The sequence below is a fragment of the Hemitrygon akajei genome, chromosome 8 (assembly GCF_048418815.1).
Source record: "Hemitrygon akajei chromosome 8, sHemAka1.3, whole genome shotgun sequence".
NCBI classification, from domain to species: Eukaryota; Metazoa; Chordata; class Chondrichthyes; order Myliobatiformes; family Dasyatidae; genus Hemitrygon; species Hemitrygon akajei.
The window spans coordinates 147577880-147598365 of NC_133131.1; the positions used below are offsets into that span (position 1 = coordinate 147577880).

The following is a 20486-nucleotide window of genomic DNA, read 5'->3' on the forward strand; positions in this document are numbered from 1 at the left end:
CCCGATTGCAGAAGGGGGACTAGAATAGGCTATTGATGATGTTCACACCTATATCAGCATCATAGCAATGACACATACAGTTCTGATAATACACTTACATGATATATTACACTGCACCACAAGGATAGAATGAAGCTGCACAACTAAACATTAGAAGTCCTTCAAAGATGCATGGCCCAAGTTCTTAGGAATCACAGGAATCAGAGACCTTTGGCCAAAGCAGCAGGAGCTATCATTGAGCTAAGGCTACCTGAAGAAAGACTGAAGAGTGATGGTTCTGATTGTACTGCAGGTAGATTTCCAGTTGGATGTCACAATTGCAAGGACATCTGCTGGAGGAGCTCAATGCTTGATTCAATATCTATAGAGGGAAAGGAATTGTCAATGTGTCAACATTTTGGATCAAAACACTGTATCAAGACGTATTTTGACTCAAAGCATTGATGATATCTTCCACAACCCCTCCCCCTTCCTCCTATGCTCTTTGGACCACTGATTTCCTGTTTGTTGCTCCAGATTCCATTATCTGCAAACACTTGTGTCTTGGCTATCATGGGTCTGAGAATGATCAGGCCAATGAAGATCAGGTGGATTGCTTTTTGGAGCATTAGGTCAGCAGACTTCTTCCGATGCAAGTTGCAAGTGGCTGGTTCAAATTTTTAAGCAGGTGCCCAATAACATCATTCTACTGGAAATGGTCTGCTTCGAACTGGGAGCAACCATAGCTGTTCAGGTTGTACACCCATACAGAACAGACCTCAGTGGCTCTGAGGTTAGTTTGTAGTAGATGGCCTTCTCGTAGAATTGGGTTTCAATAAGGGTCCAAAGTGCAGGTCAGCACTGTTTATCATATTCTAGTGGAACGTAAATGTCCCCATAGCATGCAGTATCTGACGAAGGGTCTCAGCCCGAAACGTCGACAGTGCTTCTTCCTATAGATGCTGCCTGGCCTGCTGTGTTCCACCAGCATTTTGTGTGTGCTGTTTGAATTTCCAGCAACTGCAGATTTCCTCGTGCATGCAGTATCTAATGAGGTTGCCAAATGATCTATCCACACAGAGAAGATGAAGCAGCAGTACCTGGCAAAATGTCCATTTTCCTACAAGTCCTCTGCAGCCATTGTTTTTGAATTTTGTACTGGAGCACCACATATCAGAGGTGGCGCATTTGATTTGCATCACCAGCCTGGAGGATCTGGATTTAATACCTGCCACTGTCTGTAAGGAGGTTTTTATGATTTTCCCATAACTTCTTGGTTTTCCTCCATGTGCTCCAGTTCTGCTCTCACATTCTAAAAGGTTAATGAGTTGTGGGCATGCAATAGGCTGCACGGCACAATCCCTGCTGATTTTATTTGACGTAAACAGCGCATTTCACTGTATGCTAGAACTACAGGTAGAGAAGTAGAAGGGTTTCAGTGCGAGACACCATAGCGTAGTACCGTCCATGGAGGACGTTGAAGGTGGCACTACAGAGTGTTGGGAATCAAGAACAACATGGTGAAAGCAAGTGACAGTCTGAAGGTTTATGTCAATCTCTTAGATCACGGAGAGAAGATGGCGTTCAAGAATGTGCAAGCAGGTGACATTTTCAATACAATACATATAGAAATTTATTTGTAAAAAGTAGATTGACACAGTGAACAATTACATGGGGCATTTATCAAGGGCAATAGAAATACATTTTAGAATAAGTATGAGGTGAGATGAATTCTGTTAGAAGGATTCAAAATGACAACATGTTACAATGTTGGAGAGTTCTCCCCATTGGATATTGCAAAGGGTAAATTTAAGATCATTACCAAACAAGAAATAAAGAGAAATATATTCACACATTTCAGAACACTATTACCAGAAAAACAGAGTTCATAATAGTCCTGAAAAAATAGAGAAATAAATAACCTTAAATAGCAATGAGATGTCACTATGAATGCTATTTTCAAAGAATAGGCAGAGGTACAATGTAAAAATTGTATGATTTTATAACTGAGAGAGCAAAAGAACATTTGAAAGAACAAAATGTAACACATCTCACAGAACTGCTTGCATAGATGAGAGATGTTATTTGTCTTTGCAAATTTGCAAAAAAATTACTACAGAACTGACAACCTCCAAGAATCATGGGCAATAAAAAAAAGAGGGGCAGCAGTACCAGCTGTACTTCTGGATTTAATAAATAACATTGTGATTTTTTTTTAGCCAGTCTGATTAAAACTGTTCAGAATTTAATTAGAGTCATAGAAAAGTATAGCACAGAAACAGGCTCTTCGGCCCATCCAGTCCATGTCAAGCCATTTAAACCTCCTATTCCCATCGACCTGCACTGGAACCATAGCCCTCCATACCTCTACTATCCATCTACCCATCCAAACTTCACTTAAATGCTGAAATTGAGCTCACATGCACCACTTGAGCTGGCAGCTCAGTCCACACTCTCACGACCCTCTGAGTCAAGATGTTTCCCCTCATGTTCTCCTTAAACCTTTCACCCTTAATCCTTGATCTCTTGCTGTGAACCCACCCAAACAGTGCCTGCTTGCATTTACCCTTTCTATAACCCTCATAATTTTGTATACCTCTATGAAATCTCCTCTCAATCGTCGATGTTCCAGGGAATAAAGTCCTAATCTATTCAATCTTTCCATATAAATCAGGTCTTCCAGACCCAGCAACATCCTTGTAGACTTTCTCTATAGCTTTTCAATGTTATTTCCATTATGTCCTATATGTCCAAATTTGGCCTCACCAATGTCTAATACAAATTCAGTTGTGAATAAGTGAATGGCTTTAGACTTAAACCAGGCCAGCAAAAGTGAAAGCTTAATCTTGTTAGTTGCCATGAAAGAGCATACTCAATTCAGGCCGAGACCTTTCATCAGGACTGGAAAGGAAGGGGAAAGAAGCTAGAATAGGAAGGTGGCGGGAGGGAGAGGACTACAGGTTGGAAGGTCATTGATGAAGCCAAGTGAAGGGAAAGGGAATGGGGAGGAAGTGAGAAGTTGGGAGATGATAGGTCAGAAAGGTAAATGGCTGAAGAAGAAGAAGAAACCAGATAGGAGAGGACAGCAGACCTTGGGAGAAAGGGAAATAGGAAGGGTATGAGAGCGAAATGAGAAGAGAAGGGGGTAAGGGGATAGCTAGAATGGGGAATAGATATAGAGAGAAGCTGGAGAGGGGATAAATTACTGGAAGTTAGAGGAACTGATATTCATGCTACCAGGTTAGAGAGCTGGGGTCCTAATTTTTTTGTATTATGCTATGGACCCCTACCATTAACTGAGCAGTCTGTGGACACTAGGTTGGAAACCCCTGACATAGAGGCTACCCAGATGGAATATAAGGTGCTGCTCCTCCATTCTGAGAGTGGCCTCATCGTAGCAGTATCCTCCAGAAATCTTTGTGTTACTTTCAAAAGGGAAATGAGCTTTAACGTTTTCTCAGCGGGAAAGCTAGAACAAAGCCTTTAGTTCAAGGAGAAAATGCCTTTTTCTGAGTCTTACATTTAAAATAACTTCAGCCTGAAATCTAGCTGAATTTTAAGAAACAGTTAAGGCCCATGTGTAGCAGCAAGTGCTCTGAATGATAGGTGATGGCCCAGGCATAGTTCCTGCCAATAGTAGCTGCTGTACAGTATGAAGAGAACTTGTTATTCCAGGAACAGAAAATCCACTAATGCATCTGGCACAGATTTTCAGCTCTCACCGCCAGTTGTATTGTAACTTTTGTCTGTAAACTAGATGGAAAGATGATAATAAATGCCCGTGTTCTACATAGCAATTGTCTTTGTAAGCTGTGATCAAAGAACAACCCTTGTAAAAGCAAAATATAACAATAAACAAATACAAACTTGTCTTCAGAGTGCAAGCATGCCAGAGTCTTGCCTTTGCAGGGCTTCATTTACTTCTGTCTTTCTCAAGGTTTGATGCCTAGGGACAAGAGCAATAAAGAAGCTGAAAAACTTAACTGAAACTGTAGGAAAAGAGATTGCGGGCCATGCTGAATATTCTCCCATGAACGTGTTGTTGATACATTTCATCACCAAAGATTAACAAATCACTATTGACAATCTTTGGCAGAAGGAAAGATAGAGGAAAAGTTTGGAACATTTCAAGCATCATTTTAGGGGATTCTAACTCATTAATACTTTATCAATGATGTTTAATGCTTGAATAGTATCTTTACTCACTGAAGCTCAAGGAAGTGCTCACTGTGAAGGTAAATTAAAACCTGCAAGTTTATTTTGTTGTGATTTTTTTTCTACCAGTTGGAGCTTTCCTAGAAACTGTGCTGAAGTTTTACAGACAGACAGACAGACATATTTTATTGATCCCGAGGGAAATTGGGCTTCATTACAGTCGCACCAACCAAGAATAGTGTAGAAATATAGCAATATAAAACCATAAATAATTAAATAATAATAAGTAAATTATTCCAAGTGGAAATAAGTAAGTAATCTTCTGATGCCCTCATGTACAGTATTCAGCTAATAATTTTATCTGCAATTTTATCACATTTCACATTTGTTAAGTCACCAGTTGTCTTAGAAGGATTGATTCTTTTGCCCAGGATGGTGAAAGGACAGTGTTGAGGAAAATACTTAGGAGATCCCCCCACTGATTACATTGGAATGGCTTAGTTAAATCAGGGCTTTAATTAACAATAATGATACAACAGTATGTTACTTCTGGTATTGTTAATAGTCAATTGATAAATATATTTTCATTTCGCATATGTAAAATATGCTACAGTTTTTGGAAATCCTTAATAAAAACATCTGTTCCACAGTTTTCTAATGGCCTAAGACTGTAACTACACTCTGACAGATGACATTGCAAAACTGAAAAAAAGGTTAACATAGTAATACACAATGGCAAATATTTTCTCAAAAGATACTAACAACTGGAACGATATTTGAGAATAAGAAGTGCGTATTTAATTCTAAATTGTAATAATACTGCTATTTTTTAAGTGAATGAAAGTGAAAGCCATTTTATTCAACTCAAACTTCCTGCAGTTTTGAAGGCATGTATATCTTTGTGTTAAATGATTTCCCTGAGGCTATATCAAACTCCATCTTGATATAGCTTGGATGGAGTCTTAAACAAGAACAAACACACTTTTTTCAAAAACAGAATCCAGTGAATTTGAGAAAAGCAGAAAAACTCTGGGGATGTTTGAGGAATCAAGCAGCATTTATGGTGAGTGAAAGAGAAACAGTTGGTGGTTTGGGTCAGTGAATTTTAAGTTTGTCTTTAAACGTGAAGAAGTTACCACCTGGTTTAGAGATGGGTAGAAGGACGTCTGTTGCTTTCCCAAATTCCATCTAACCACGTTGAGAGCTAAATAGTTTGGTTCTTTGCCGACTGATTTCTAGACACAAAATTGTTAAACCAAGTATTCTTGTTATGATACTGATGGACAAACCAGCATGTTCTATAATTAAGTATTCAAAATTCTTAAAACGTTCAATAGGGAAGCCTGCTATTGTAGCATAGTGATTAGCATAATGATTTACGGTGTCAGTGATCACTGATGGAGGTTCAATTCGGACTGCTGTCTGGAAGGAATTTGCACATTCTTGCATGAACGTTTTGGTTCCCTCTGGGTGCTCTGGTTTCCTCCTGCATTTCAAATAGACGACAGGTTAGGATCAGTGTTAGTAACTGAGGGGTATGCTACGTTACTGCCAAAAACACGTCAACATTTATAGCTTCCCTCAGCACTTCCTCGGACCGTGTTGGTCATTGACATAAAGTCACATCTCACTGTGTATATTGATGTTTCAATGTACACGTGACAAATAGAGCTAATTGATCTTTAATTCCCTTGCGCGAAGAGTTTGGAACAAATGCTCACTATCCTAAGGGGTCAGAGCATTTAGAAGTGAAGTTAGATGGAAATTCTCCACTCAGAGTGCTGGATCTTTTCAAGTTTCTGCCCTCAGGGATAGCAACACACACAAAGTGTGTGTCAGGACTAACGTTAGTCCTGACGAAGGGTCTCGGCCCGAAACGTCAATAGTGCTTCTTCCTATAGATGCTACCTGGCCTGCTGTGTTCCACCAGAATTTTGTGTGTGTTGTTGTTTGAATTTCCAGCATCTGCAGATTTCCTTGTGTTTACCACTAGTACAACCTCAGTTTAACTTCAGACCACACCCTTGCTATGTATGCGTATGAAAATAACTAAAACAAAATATACAAAACCAATATGGTAGTGGCAATTCCAAATAACACCAACCCTGTACCTCACACACAACATTAAAAAGTATGAATTAATACATCTCATCTTAACCAAAAGATACACTCACATTTGGTACACACGTGCTCAACTTCCAAACACATGTAGACTTGACCTTGAAATGAGTTCTCCTCACTCACACTACGTGAACAGAGATTAACACATTCACATTACTCTGTTACATTTACATTCAGTCATGAAACAATAAAGAGACAAATAAACTTTTACAAAATATTGCCTTGTAGTTGAATTACTAAAAGGACTAACCTAGCAGGTCAATTAAGGAACTTCACAATCACGCTATCCAGCGCTGATCAATTTACTCATGAAAATCTAAAGCATCCACATGTAAAACACATCAAATTACTGATATTCTAGATTTACAAACAAGTATAACTGAATTTACACAGATATTATCAAATATTACTCACCTTTCCTCACCAAACCTGGGAAAACCATTCGAACACTGTCCCTTCTAGAACAAGGCAACTCTTTGTTCTGCTCCACCCATGCAAAATGACATCACCATTTTCTCTTAAAAGCACAGGCAGCTATTTTAGTATTACCAATGTGAATACATAAATGCACTTTAACAATAAAAAATGATACTCAATGGTCACCTAATTACATATACGTACTTTGATAATAAATTTACTTTGAACTTCGAGTGACAATGGGACAGAAAATTCACCATGATAATATTGAAATGATGAAACTGGACAAATAGCCTACTCCTGTCCCTATTTCTTTGTCCTTGTGTTCTTATGCAGATGATACTATTGATTACCTCCAATTTTACTGAGACCTGATTCTTGAATTGCTACCATCTTTTTAAGAAAGTTACTTCCAGAGAGATATTACGGAAAGGAATTCTAAATTCTCGACACAGAGATGGATGAAGAAATTGCGATATTTGTGCAAGTTAGAATGGCAATGGATTTGGAAGGAGATTAAAAGTGTTAGTAGCCTCATGCACAATGCTCTAAAAGACCTTTGGGTGCTTTCAGTGTTTTTCGTGCTTAGAGCTAACATTCTTTCGTGTACAATTGTATGAATACTAACCATACATTTAGAGAGACTGCCATAATGCTTTTACATTACACCAATTCTTTCTAACAAACTTTGGCTTTAAACAGTATATGTCTTGTTGATTATATTGTGACAAATGTGATTACACTGCGGCCTGCACATTCAAACGGCAAGGTGCATTGTTATGAAAGGCAGATGCCAATGCTGTTTTGGTAGGTTAACCAGCGGTTGTAAATTAACCTTACTGGAAAAGATAACAATGTTGGTGGGTATTTGAGAGAAAATAGAAGGGCTACATGGAATAAGGAAGAATAATGGGATTAGCAGAATTACTCTGTTGGGAACTGGCATGGACCCTGGTAGGATAAATAGCCTCCTATTGTGTTATAATAAGTAGGTAGGAATCTCATCCTAATATTTAGATTTCAGTTTTAATCTAATTTTGGCTGCCATTGTGTGCTCCTTGCCAGTGAGACTAATTTGTTATCATGAGAAGACATCGTTCTGACAGAGAAACATGCTTGATATAAAAATGCTAATTAGAATGAAGACTTTTTTTAAGGTAATGATTTAGGTTTAAGGTGAATTAAAGCATATTTAAGGACTAAAATTTGTTTTTATCGAGGGTGAGGGGGGTCCTTCATTTTTAATGCCAGCAACAATATGAATTGCGGACCTCTACAACTAGGCCTAGGCAATAATCCTTAGCAACCTGGGAATCAAGCATGATATAGGCCAACGAGCCTATTTCTGTGTTGTAGCAACACATTTAATCCCACTGCAAGCTTTTCTAATTTCCCATTGCACCCATTTTAATTCCTTTCCTAGTAAAACTGGCAAATATTGGTGCCACTTTGAGGCACGCCAACGTCCTGGCCTCCCAGATCCTCATAGCTGTTCGGGAGAGAAAACTTCCAGATGTAGATATGGAAGTGGCAAGCAAGGTGCTAACTTATCTTTCATTGAGCACGTCCATGCATGATGGCGGAACGATCATAACCGGACACTTCCTCACTGTTCTCAGCCCCAAGATTCCACAGCCATGCCAACCTTGTGTGAGCGGCAACAGCGAAAAAAAAACAAACATTTGAGGAAAAGTACTGGAGAAAAGTCCTCTCTACCCCTTTGGGACAATTAAAACCACACCAGGAAAGCTCATTAACCGTGCGCTATGAGTTATCCACAGTTCTTCCACAGGATGCACTGTCCCTCTATTCATGCTAGATTAGCTGAATAAACTATTGCTGGGCCATTTTGTAAATACTAGTATTCTCCCTAGACTTAAAGTGTCACAAATGGCTTAGAGATGTAATAACGACAGGTACTACAAGGGAATTCTGATACATGGAATATACACCACCAAACTTTGTGTTTTGTTATAAAAAGTTAAGAGCAATATTTCAAAAGCATGGACATGATGATGGGGTGCAAGAAAAGGAGTGGAGCCTTTGCAAGGCAAATGCTGGCTTTGTGCTTTTCTCTTCCCCCTCTGCAGGCCGGCTGTCAGCAGAACAATTCATGTGCCAGCGAACTAACTTGGAAGGCACAGATGGTTTCTACTGCCAAAATACTTGACAATTAGGACCCTGGCAAATGACGAAAGGAAAATCATTTGGCAAGGTAAATGGAAGCTGGGTTCAGTATTCTCCTCACTCATCCGCTCATTTGCTGCTCAGCCTTCCAAAAACATCCAGATGTTTTGTTAATTCAGCAGTGGGTGGGGGAGGGGGGGGGGGTTGCTCGGAAGAAATAGACCGAGGAGAACACTTTGCCCGCAAAGAATATGGGCAACAAAATCTTTAGAATCATCATCTGATTTTCAGGTAAAATGCAAGTTATTTTACCATGCTTTTTGTATGTATCTGTATTAAAGTACCATCGATGATTTCAACCCATCCCCCTCACTGGTGTTGTGCCTTTTCTTAATGGAATTGTGGGAACCAGAGTGCAGGAAGGAAGCTCTTTTGCAGGTGTGTTGGACAAATACTACTTTAGAACAATGGGGGAACGCTCCAAATGAATTCATACGCTCCAACTGTTTACTTCTTTGCCTCTAAAGCTATTGGCAGACAGCACTTATTTTGTTTCCAGAGCTCTATCAATTGGGAGACTTTAAATCTCCCCTTTGTGGCATCACACAACTCACAAACACTACATGCACTCAAAAAATTCAATAGGGGGAAAGGCTCTGGATTGCTCAGCGCCAGGTGAGGCAGAAATAAAAAAAAAACAAATTAAGTGAAAATGGTAAATTAGGAACTATAGACATCTGCAATGTAAAATGGCAAGTTATCTGACTGCTCTAATTAAATATTGGCCTGGAAGCATACTTGGTAATGATACCACCCTTACCTCTATTTTCTAGCCCTCAATATTCCCTTTAGGACTAGAATAACGGAAGTAAGTGGATGCTTCAGCAGGCAGCAAAGGAGCAGTAATTTGTCAGCGATACTCAGGGTCGGGCTGGTTAATAGGCTGGAAGCAAGATATTCAGCAAATCTTTCTCTCAAACACCGTAGAACAAAACAGCTTGCCTGGTTGTAAATAAAGACCTGAAGTGAACGACGAAGGACTTTGTGATGAACTTTTTATACAACATTGCTTCAGCTGCAAGCTGAGAATTGCGTCCAGTTCTTCAAGGAAGATGTGAGATGCTGCTGAAGTAATTTACCGCAGTGATTCTAGGGATGAGGGAGTGTCCGATTGTGGCTGCTTTCCTTGAAAATGATCGGTTACATGGATTTCAGAAAGATTTTATATGAATCATGAACTAGATAGAAGAAAAGAAAAGAAAATGTTCACATTGTCCTGAACTCTTGTTAGTATCATGATTAGAGTCAATTCTGAGGGTAACAGTGGAGACAAGATCGATGAGCCATGTTTAAAAGGCATTTAGACAGACACACGGACAGTCAGGGAATGGAGGGATATAGACCATATGCAGGTATTTGGGATTAGTTTGAGTTGGCCTCATGGTTGTTACAGATATCACAGGCCAAAGGGCCTACTCCTGTACTATTAGCTTCAATGTGCTGTGCTTATCAAGTATCTTTCCATGTTTGCCTTCAAATACTCAAGGAATTTGCTTCCACCACTCATTGGGGAAGAGCATTCCAAAGACACATAACTCACTAGAAAAAAATCACTTCTTCCCTACCTTAAATGGGTACCCTCTTATATTGCTGTCTTTTCTGGGTATAGATTGTGGGATTGTGTAGTTTACAGTAGCATTAAAAAGGATGGTAAAGATATAAAAGCTGCAATTACAAAAATAATCCTAAATAACATACAATGGCAGCTTTCAGTAAAAAAAAAACATAGAAATTATTTGGTACCCACAAAGTCTTTTTAAATAGCTGTGCATCTTAGGATAACAAATATTATTCCCAAGAGCCACACAGCAAAATTCTATAGCGTATGAGGTGTAAGATGGTGTGCTGTAAAGTTGGTTCTACATGACTAACATATTGAAAGGATTTTTTCTGTTATTTTGGAAGCTAGCAAGAAGTAAGTTTTCCATGAGTCATGGCTAGGTAAGATGGGTGCAGTTCAGAAGGAGATGGGCCAATGCAGAAGGTATCAGGGACAGAGATAGGGAAGATCAGGTCAAGCATTGGTAGGATGAGGGAAGAATTACATGGGGATGGCATATCAGACTTTGCAGAACACGGGAATTAACCTTGTGAAGGGGGTTTGGGGTGCCAGAGAAAGAATGCTTCCTTAAAGAGGATGTATTGCAATCAAAAATAAAAAAAACTGTCATTTCTGGAGAAGCATTGGAATATAAATAGAAATAAAATGCCACAAACACTTAGTAAGTCAGGTGGCAGATGGTGAAAGGGTTAATGTTCAGGTAATTTTTATTTGAATTGGGTTCCTGGCACCAGACTTCCTGTACTGAATCTTGCCAGAACAAGCCTCATAGACCCTGTAAAAACCTGCTTCTGCAAAATTCTCTATCTTTTCCGTGGGCCATTCATTCAAGCGAATCTTATTTATCTTTGTCAGACTTACCACACTGCATGGTTCACTCCTGTTGCCTTCAACACAGCCAGGTTAATACATACTTCTTTGTTCAGTATCATCGAAACAGCAAAAATAAATAAAACTCTATCCTTTCATTCTAAGTATCTGGCATTCTGCAGCTTCAGCAATGTACCAATAATAGCAGTGTGGGATTCATCTACACTGGGACAGGAACTTCTGAACATGTTCCAGAGAAAACCATGGCTTACAAAAGAGATTTGGCTCTTGTGCTTGCTTAAATGACTGTGGGAATCCCCTCTACTCTCAATAGGGACAATCCTTTAAAGAAAAAAGAAGTATGATCTTCCCATCATGACAAATCAGAAAGCCCATGAGTTTGTTTGTTTTAATGAATCAGCTGATCTGTGATGGGAATGACTGAGATTTATTCAGTTTATTATTTAATCTGCCGATAGTTTCCTGTCACCCACTGCTTTTCCAAATGTGTGAATGGTAGACACTTTGGCAGCATTTGGCACCAACATTTCAGTCTGCTTTTAGAACCCAGATCCTCTCTTTAAATCCAACGATCTTTCACACTGCTGGATTCTGTAATCAACTATCCCAAAAATGCTGGCAACCCTCATAACAACTAGCACTTCGTTCAATTACTCATATTATATTAAAGTTCCGTATACACTCTTTGGCCACTTTATTAGGTACACCTGTACACCTACTTGTTAATGCAAATATCTAAACAGCCAATCAGGTGGCAGCAATTCATTTCATTTTCAATTTTTTTTATTGATTAAAAAAATGGATAGATACAATCAGAGAAGTTATCTCAAATACATATTTCGATAAAAGTACAAAGAAAAGAATATACACTGTCAAATCATGTATAGTATAATATTGAGCTAATATAAAAATACCACAGCTCCTCTTAACAATTCATAGAAAAAAAGACTCAAAATTACTATTATTGAGAAAGAAAAAAAAACCCCACTAAACTAACCTAAAACAAAAAAAATGGGGACTGGGCGGTCCATTTTGAGGATGTAATTTAAAAAAAAAGGAAAAATCCTTCTGGTCAAATCTAAAACTTCGCGGAGAGGAAAAAAAATTACCTAAAAAAGTGAAAGAAAAAGAAAAATTAGATCATATGAAAATATTGAAGTCACCTGGTTTGCTCAAATTTAAAAGAATAATCAAACGTCCGACTTCTAACTTTCCCCAAACTTAAACACAAAATGATAGAGGAGAGCCAGTAAAAAAGAGTAAGTGGATTGGGATCCTTCCAATACAACAAAATAGCTCTCCTGGCCAATAAAGTCGAAAAATCTATCATGCGCTGAGCGGAAGCAGGAACATTTCCTGTTTCCTTTGGAGTAATCCCACAGATTGCCGTAAATGAATTAGGTTGTAGGTCCAAACCTATGACTTCTGATAACGTTCTGAAAACATCTCTCCAAAAATTATTTAACTTTATACAGGACCAAAACATTTGAGTTAAGGTAGCTACATCAGTGTTGCACGTATCACAGGTGGGACTTATATTAGAAAAAAATATACGCTAATTTATCTTTTGACATATGCATCCTGTGCACTACCTTGAACTGAATCGAGGAGTGACGGGTGCAGATAGATGAATTGTTAACTAAATGATAAACTTTATTCCACTGATCATCTGAAAGTGACTCCTGAAGTCCCAATTCCCAAGCATGTTTAACTATATCATTAGACATCATTCGTAAATTCATTAGCCGTTTATATGGCAGCAATTCAATGCACAAAAGCATGCAGACACGGTCAAGAGGCCCTGTTGTTGTTCAGACCAAACATCAGAATGGGGAAGGAACGTGTTCTAAGGGAATTTGACCGTGGAAAGATAGTTGGTGCCAGACAGGGTGGTTTGAGTATCTCAGAAACTACTGATCTCCTGGGATTTTCAACAATCTCTGGAGATCACAGAGAAGGTGTGATAAATGTGAAAAAAACATCCAGTGAGCGGCAGTTCTGTGGGTGAAAACACTGCCTTTATGAGAGAGGTTAGAGGAGAATGGCCAGACTGCTTCAAGCTGACAAAAGGATGAGAGTAACTCAAATAACCTCCATGTTATAATACTGATGTGCAGAAAAGCATCCCTGGATCCACAACATGTCCATCTTTGAAGTGGATGGGGCAAGACCAGTAGAAGCCTATATCGGGTTCCACTCCTGTACATAATAAAGTGGCCACTGAGGGTATGTACCAGTGCGTATTGCTTGCTCTGCCAATTTATAATGCTGGGAATATGTAGAAACAGGAAAAAAAAAGCATAGAGCTGGTAGAACATTTGCAGGAGGTTTATTCAGCTTTCTACCCACGTTGCACATATACACATAACCATACAGCATGTCCTTCCATGCATTATGAATACCGTTTCCAGGAATTTCCCATTACCTCTGACTGGAGTTTTATTTTTTAGAAAGCAGCGGATTTTGAAAGGTACTTCACATTTTTTCTCCTTTAAAAAGAAAACAGTAATGAGGAAGTTTCTCAAATAGAAACATAGAAACATAGAAAACCTACAGCACAATACAGGATCTTTGGCCCACAAGGTTGTGCCGAACATGTCCCTACCTTAGAAATTACTAGACTTCCCCAAAGCCCTCTATTTTCCTAAGGTCCATGTACCTATCCAAAAGTCTCCTAAAGACCCTATCATATCTGCCTCCACCATCATTGCTGGCAGCCCATTCCATGCACTCACCACTCTCTGCATAAAAAACTTAGCCCTGACATCTCCTCTGTACCTACTCCACAGCACCTTAAACCTGTGTCCTCTTGTGGCAACCATTTCAGCCCTGGGAAAAAGTCTCTGACTATCCACACAATCAATGCCTCTCATCATCTTATACACCTCTATCAGGTCACCTCTCATCCTCCGTTGCTCCAAGGAGAAAATGCCGAGTTCACTCAACCTGTTTTCATAAGGTATGCTCCCCAATCCAGGCAACATCCTTGTAAATCTCCTCTGCACCCTTTCTATGGCTTCCACGTCCTTCCTGTAGCGAGGCGACCAGAACTGAGCACAGCACTCCAAGTGGGGTCTGACCAGAGTCCTATATAGCTGCGACATTAACCCTTGGCTCTTAAACTCAATCCCACGATTGATGAAGGTCAATGCACCATATTCCTTCTTAACCACAGAGTCAACCTGCGCAATTATTTTAAATTTCTTATGGACTCAGACCCCGAGTAGCAGAATAGAAAGCACCTTTAAATTTCTTTAAAAAATGGATGGTGGGGGATAAGATAAGTCTTATTTTGCAGGTCCAAAAGAGGAATAAAAGTCCATTTTGCTGAGTTTTACTATAGGCATTGTGGTCTTTTATTAGAATAGTCACAATACTATTATTTTTATCAGATTGATGTGTTCAGCGATAATTATACAGGATATCCTGGTGAAAATTCTTTAGAATGAGCTCCTTCATTAACAAATGTGCAACTTCAAATGAGTCTTACTTTTATTTGTAAATAATGAGGCATTTGGCCACCTGAGAGTCTATCGGCAGATGCAGAGTTGATGTTTCCCCTTCCTGGTGTGCCTCAAACCCGGGGTTACAGTTTTTTCAGAATAGAGCCTTGATCAGTGAGGAGAGAGATGAGAACGAATGTTTACATGCACAGTGAGGTGCACCTTCGGAGTTCCCTACTCAAAAGAGTTAATGGGGGCTCGGTTGCTCAGAATACTGGGAGCAGAGGTGATTACGTGTCAGGTGAATCAGGGATATTAGTGCATATTAAGAATATCAGGGAGGTTAGTGCAGGAAAAAATAACTGAGATAAGCTGAAAAAAATAACTAAGATTTCACTCTGATCATATTGAATGGAGGAGCAGATAAAGAGGGCTGAATGGTGTCTTCTTGTTTTTACTTCTGATATATATATATATATAGAATACAGAATGGTGTAGAACGTGCTTATTTGTTGTAGATGAGAGAGATTGAGAGAGAAAACTTAGATCCCCAGTGTTGTATTGGCAATTTATTTGATGACTCACTTCCCTATCACACTGAAATGTTTTAGAACATTGTCAAAGGCATATGATCATCAAAAAGATTTAAAAACATTCCAATAGACATAAGATCATAAGGCTAGAAAACCATAAGATATAGGAGCATAATTAGGCCATTTGGCCCATCGAGTCTGCTTTGCCATTTCATCATGGCTGATCTATTTCCCTCTCAGCCTCAGTCTCGTGGCGTTCTCCCCTTGTCCTTTCATGCCCTGACTAATCAAGAATCTGTCAACTTCTGCCTTAAATATACCCAATAACTTGGCCTCCACTGATGCCTGTGGCAATGAATTCCGCAGATTCACCATTCTCTGGCTAAAGAAATTCCTCCTTATCTCCATTCTAAATGGGTGTCCCTCTATTCTGAGGCTGTGTTCTCTGCTGATAGACTTCTCACTGTAGGAAACATCCTCTCCACATCCACTCTATCGAGGTCTTTCAACCTTCAATAGGTTTCAATGATGTCACCCCCTCATGCTTCTGAATTCCTGTGAGTACTGGCCCAGGGTGATCTAAAACAAAGTACCGGTAAGTGAGAATGTATTTAATGAGAACACATTAAATATCACCAAATAGCAGTATTACTGCAATTATCCTGTTAGACGGGGTCAGACAAAGTGAGATGAAGGGAATTACTGTTTGTACATCAGCTATGGTTTGTGTAAAGTTGAGGGGCCACGTATGAAGTGTGCATCCAAATCCTCTCCTCTTGCTGTGACTGCTCTTCCTCCTGGGCTTAGTGACAATATAGTCAGTCAAGTGTCCTGGCATATGACTTGCAGCTAATCGTGGATTATTTTGCTTGGCCTGGTGTGCATAGAAGTACCAGACAGGCTGAATCCCAAACATCTAACAGTCAGAAACTCCAAGAGTCAGCTTGATTTCACTCATTAAAAGATCATGACAATCAATTGCTATCAAATGGTCAAGAGCAAAGCTGAGACGCTGAGCAGAACCCAGTGGTAGAAAGCACTTAGAGTGATCATTGTCTGCAGCTCACATGAAGTCAGTCAAAATATTTTGATACTATTGTCTCAGGTTAATTGAAAATCTTTTAACTCTCCTTAATCTCCTTTGCAAATGAGCAAATTATTTTACAATTTCAAGCCCCATAGAATTTTTTAAAAATCATGATTCAAAAGTGTGTGAATTCTTCCCCCAAAAGTACCTGTCATTTGAATGATTTTTTGTAAATCTCTCTGTGCTGAGAAGGGATAAAGAGGATGTTGGAGTGAAATTTATCTTCCTCAGTCATCCCAATTAAATTAAAGTCTGGAATCAGCAAATCTTTCCCTGACTCAAGGGAAGTTGACAAGGAATGAAAACCAATAATGTAAAAAAATGGACAAGCTGACTAAGAAAGGTTAATAATTTGGTTAGCATCTAAAGCAATTCTACTTACGTTATTTAAGAGGTAAAAATCAACTTCAGTGGTCTGGGCTTTTGCAAGAATTGCTGGCAATTACACTCAATGATTATTTAATAAGGTACACCCATACACCAGCATATTAATACAAATATCTAATCAGCCAATCATGTGGTAGCAACTCAATGCATTAAAACATGGAGACATGGTCAGGAGGTTTTGTTGCTGTCTAGATCAAACATCAGAATTGGGATGAAATGTGACTCAAGTGACTTTGACCGTGAAATGATTGTTGGTGCCAGACAGGGTGGTTGGAGTAGCTCAGAAGCAGCTGCTCTTCTGGGATTTTCATGCACAACAGTCTCTCACGTGTACAGAGAATGGTGCGAGAAACAAAAAAAAAATCCAGTGAGTGGCAGTTCTGTGGCAAAAATGCCTTGCTAATGTGAGAGGCCAGAGGAGAATGGCTAGACTGGTGCAAGCTGACAGGAAGGTGATGGTAATTTAAATCACCATGCATTACAACGGTCGTGTGAAGAACAGCATCTCTGAATGCACACACATCAGCCTTGAAGTGACTGGGCTACAGTGGCAGAAGTCCACGGACATACACTCAGTAGCCACTTTATTAGGCACAGGGGGTAGCTAGGTACCTCAGAATGTATATGCAACACACACATAATGCTGGAGGAGCTCAGCTTAGGACAGTTGATGAAGTGTCTCAACTTGAAGCGTCAGCTATTTATTTCCCTCCTTAAATGCTGACTCCCGCACTGTGTGTATGTGTGTTTCTCTCGTTTGCAGAATCTCTTGTGTTGTCAATTATATACTGCTGCTTCATCTCCTCACATAAGTGCTGGCAAATTTGTTACTTTCATGCACCGTGAATGAATATTCATGACCTAAGCTTGCTAAGATTTGTCCATGATTATTTCTTAGACTGCACTCCATGTTCACTGTGGATGCACAAAGGCTTGAAACTTCCCATCACTGATAAAGAGGAATTTTCTCAAACACCTAAAGTAGATTTGACCTGCAAGGGACAAATGGTACCCTGTAGGTTTCTTGCTATCCAGAGGTGTAGATAGGAAAGGCTTAGAGGGATATGGGCCAAATACAAGAAAATAGGACCAGCTTAAATAAAAAACTTGACTGGCATTGATGTGTTGCGCCAAAGAGATTGTTACCATGCTGGTTAATTGTGTGTCTTTCTTTAAATGGCTTTAGCATTTAGTTACTTTAGTTTTACATTTTTAATGCTCTATAATAGTTTGAATGATTGTGAAATGACTTTGAATGTTTCCAGCTGTCAGAGTCCTTCGCAATTGGTCTTTTTTCGGTATCAACACAAAATGTCACTTATGTCAAGAAAACCTTATAAAGAGGTTCTTGCTAGCTCCTTTCAGTGAGGTATTGCCAAGGTAACCATGCACGCTAAGTGACTGATTTTTCCACGGTCAGCAGACAGAGTGGGCAGGTCAGAGCTGATGACAAGTTCTAGCCCTTGATTTCAAAGTTAACTGTGTTCTATGTTTTCCTTTACCATAGGATATCTGGCTTAATTAATCTGGATATTTCCTTAACAATTTAATGATTAGTACTGGCTGACTGGTAGATCTGCAGTACTGGAGAGGACACCTGAACACACATGGATACTCCTAAGCATTGCTAAAGGAGTGCCACACTAAAAGAAACTGCTAGACAATGTCTTGTTATGATTTGACCCAGACTAGCATGGAAAACAGAACAAAAGGTGTCTAGTGTGAACAATACTTCCACTTAAGATTCTCTTGGTAACTGGAGTTTGATAAAAAAAATACAGTAACAATTATTCATAGCATGGAAGCAGTTTCTTTGAGTCTGAATCAGCATACATCTACATTAATGCCATTTCATTCTTCTCACATTTCCTCAGCTCAGCAAGATTCTACCACTCAGTGTTACGATACGCGGCGACTGCGCCAGCTTCCGGGGTTTAGGTGCACTGACCCTCCGGAATATGGATAGCTGGTGTGGCCCCTTTAAAGACTCAGACCTGACCTGCTAATTGGCAGCCATGTTTTGGCACCAGGATTTTAATATTTTAAGAACACCTTAATGGAGGTTTGGTGCTTAATCGTCAGCTCTTCTTTGGATTCTCATCTGGTGTCTTATTTAGAACCCTGCCCTCTTCTCAGTCTTGTATCGTGTCTTGATTCTACTCTCGGATACTCCAGCACTTGGGTCCTAACCAGCCTCGCCTGGGCCTCTCATCACACCCAGCAATTTGCAGCAGCCATTTAACTGACCACTCCTCATGTTATTGGGATATGGAAGGAAAGCAGGAAAACTGGAGGGAACCTATGCAGTTGAAGGAAGAGCGTGCAACCTCCACAGGGCCATCACTGGAGTTCAAGATTGAACCCAGGCTGGTGAAACTGTGAGGCAGCAGCTCTATCACCTCACTTGCACACCACTGTAGTCTTAGTGTTGGTACCTGCAACAATAATCATTAAAAAGCTATTACATTCACTGATGGCCCTCACTGGAGAGAATCTGCCATCCCTACCTGGAACAGATCCACAAGAGACTGCAGATGCTGGAATCAGTAACGTCAAAACAAATTGCTGGAGGAATTCTGTGGGGCAGGCAACATCTGTAGGGGGGGGAAGGGATAGTCAGCATTTGAGGTGGAGGCTGTCCATTTCCTTCCGTAGATGCTCCCTGACCCATCGAGGTACTTCAGAAGTTTGTCCGTACCTGGTTGTTTAATATGTTATTCCAGGCTAGCTCCAACTTTCATGACCCTTACAAGTTTAAAAAGCTACTCTGTTATATTAATAACAGTGTGCTCAGTCAGAGATAGCATTAGGATTGTTTTCTCTGGAGCGTCAGAGAAAGAGGGGAGAACCAAAAGAGGTTTTTTAAAATTAAAAGGGACGTGGCTAAGGTAGACAGAAGCTTTTTCATGAAATTGAAATATTGAATATTAGAGGACATACCTTTAAGGTGAGAGATGGAACTTTAAAGGGAGGTACCTGGATTTTTTTGACACAGAATGCTTGGTGCCCAGGACGCACTGCTGGGAGTGGTAGTGTAAGCAGGCAACATAGTGGCATTCAAGAGGCTTGATATGTACAGTACATGAATATTCAGGGATAGAGGGATATAGATCATGTGCAGGCACTAGAAATTACTTTGATTTGGTATCATGCTCAGCACAGACAACATGGGCCAAAGATCCCATTCCTGTGTGAAGTGATGAATCCAGATAGCAGGTCTGGCAAGTAAGATAGAAAACCCCAAATAAGTATATTAACTATTTATTTAAAAACAGCAAACATTCAGCCAAACATTTATGATACCTAAATTACAGAAACTAGGAAGCTGAATATTCAACGAACATACTTAGTTAAAAGTGTGCGCAGAGCATGCCTCCCAATGGTTATGTGCACTGCTTGCCTTGAACTAAAGAACAAGGAGGAAGCCCCTTCCACGTGAAATTAATTTATATTTGAAACTGGACACTAGGCAGCTAACCAATGGGAAAACAGCTGCAGTTTCTAAACTAACCAATCACGACAGTGAGACTTTCGACAGCGGGATAAGCCACACCCCCACAGGACGCAGTGCTGCGGTATTCTATGTAAACCTATGTTAACTGTGAAGTCTAGCATGGACTAGATGGGTCAAAGGGCCTGTTTCTGTGCTGTAGCATTCTATGTAAATCTATGTAAGCTGTGAAGTCTAGCACAGACTGGATGGGATGAAAGGCCTGCCTCTGTGTTGTAGTATTCTATGCAAATCTATGTAAGCTGCAAAATCACGCTGGAAGCTGAGGCCTGCC

The 20486-nt window shown here is 39.8% G+C and overlaps 1 long non-coding RNA gene across 1 annotated transcript; it reads right to left on the reverse strand.

The window, feature by feature from the left end:
* Window positions 1-2958: 2958 nt before the first annotated feature.
* On the reverse strand, window positions 2959-6573 carry LOC140731476 (uncharacterized). The gene is made up of 4 exons (XR_012099850.1): window positions 6506-6573; window positions 6309-6379; window positions 3847-3925; window positions 2959-3732 (listed from the first exon to the last, which is right to left on the reverse strand). It is a non-coding gene; the product is annotated as an uncharacterized lncRNA (long non-coding RNA).
* Window positions 6574-20486: the final 13913 nt, after the last annotated feature.